We start from the raw sequence: 2,301 nt of genomic DNA on the forward strand, positions 1-2,301 counted from the left end.
GGTGCAGTCTTTAAGAACTAGACATACAACAGAAGTACACAGGAAGACAAGACAAGACAAGACAAGACAAGACAAGACAAGACAGTGCAGACAAACAACATATAGGCCGACTTTGTGCAGTGAATAAAACAATGTGCAAAGAACAGTGTATACAGTGACTGCAGATATTAAAGCGACATGTAAACAGGATTAATATAAATATATATAAATGTAAAGTGGCATGTGTGTGCAAACAGGACAATTTAGTGTGTGTGTGTATGTGTGTGTGTTCGTGTCCAGCACAGTTCAGTTCTCCTCTGAGATCAGATCTTGGTTGTATGTGTGTGTGTGTGTGTCCAGTTCAGTTCAGTTCTTTGTTGAGATACCTGATTGCCTGAGGGAAGAGGGATTGCCTGTTTAACACTCTGTTTGTGCGGGTCCGAAAGCTTCGGTACCTCTTTCCGGATGGCAGAAGGGTGAAGAGTGTGTGTGAGGGGTGTGTGGGGTGTGTAAAAGTGTGTGTGAGGGGTGTGTGGGATCATCCACAATGCTGTTAGCTCTGCAGATGCAGCGTGTGGTGTAAATGTCCGTGATAGAGAGACTCCGATGATCTTCTCAGCTGTCCTCACTATCTGCTGAAGGGTCTTGTGATCTGAGACGGTGCAGTTCCCAAACCAGGCAGTGATGCAGCTGCTCAGGATGCTCTCCATGGTCCCTCTGTAGAAGGTGGTCAGGATGGGGGGAGGGAGATGAGCTTTCCTCAGCCTTCGCAGGAAGTAGAGACGCTGCTGGGCTTTCTTGGTGATGGAGCTGGTGTTGAGTGACCAGGTGAGGTCCTCCACCAGGTGAACAACAAGGAATTTGGTGCTCTTGACGATCTCCACGATGGACCCATCGATGTTCAGTGGAGAATGGTCACTCTGTGCTCTCCTGAAGTCAACAACCATCTCTTTAGTCTTGTCAATGTTCAGAGACAGGTTATTGACTTTACACCAGACTGCTAGTTGTTGCACCTCCTCTCTGTATGCTGACTCCTTGTTCTTGCTGATGAGACCCACCACGGTCGTGTCATCGGAGAACTTGATGATGTGGTTGGAGCTGTGCATTGCTGCACAGTCATGAGTCAGCAGAGTGAACAGCAGTGGACTGAGCACACAGCCCTGAGGAGCTCCAGTGTTCAGTGTGGTGGTGCTGGAGTTGCTGTTCCCGGTCCGGACTGACTGAGGTCTCCCAGTCAGGAAAACCAGGATCCAGTTGCAGAGGGAGATGTTGATGCCCAGCAGAGTCAGCTTCTCCATCAGGTGCTGAGGAATGATCGTGTTGAATGCTGAACTGAAGTCAATGAACAGCATTCGTAGGTAAGTGTCTTTATTGTCCAGGTGTGTGAGGGCCAGATGGAGGGTTGTGCTGATGGCATCGTCTGTGGAGCGATTTGGACGATACGTAAACTGCATGGGGTCAAATGAAGGTTGCAGCAGGTTCTCGATGTGTCTCATGATGAGCCTCTCGAAGCACTTCATGATGATGGGTGTGAGTGCAACGGGACGGTAGTCATTGAGACAGGACACTGGAGACTTCTTTGGCACGGGGATGATGGTGGTGGACTTTAGGCACGTTGGGACGACGGTGCTGCTCAGGGAGATGTTGAAGATGTCTCTGAAGACATCCACTAGCTGTTCCGCACACTCCCTGAGCACTCTGCCAGGAATGTTGTCTGGTCCAGCAGCTTTCCGTGGGTTAACTCTGCATAGAGTTTTCCTCACATCAGCCGTGGTGAGACAGAGCACCTGGTCCTCTGAAGAAGGGATGGTTGACCTCGCTGTCACGTCATTACGTGCCTCAAACCGAGCGTAGAAGCTGTTCAGCACATCTGGAAGGGAGGCATCACTGTCACAGGCAGGTGGAGCTGGCCTGTAGTTGGTGATGGACTGGATGCCTTGCCACATGCACCGAGTGTCACCAATGTCCTGGAAGTGGCCGTGGATTCTCTGGGAGTGTGCACGCTTTGCCTCTCTGATGGCTCGAGACAGTTTATCCCGTGCTGTTCTTAGGGCGTCCTTGTCTCCAGCCCTGAAGGCAGAGTCTCTGGATCTTAGCAGCGCACACACCTTTGCGGTCATCTGCTGCTTCTGGTTGGAGCATGTGGTGATGGACTTGGAGACGGTCACGTCATTGAAGCACTTCCCGATGTAGCTGGTCACTGATGCCGCATATTCCTCCAAGTCAATAAAGTCGCCGTTAGTTGCAGCCTCCCTAAACATGTCCCAGTCAGTGCACTCAAAACAGTCCTGAAGAGCAGAGATGGCTCCTGCTGGCCAGGTT

Source organism: Hemibagrus wyckioides, linkage group LG03 (assembly GCF_019097595.1).
Source record: "Hemibagrus wyckioides isolate EC202008001 linkage group LG03, SWU_Hwy_1.0, whole genome shotgun sequence".
NCBI lineage: Eukaryota > Metazoa > Chordata > Actinopteri > Siluriformes > Bagridae > Hemibagrus > Hemibagrus wyckioides.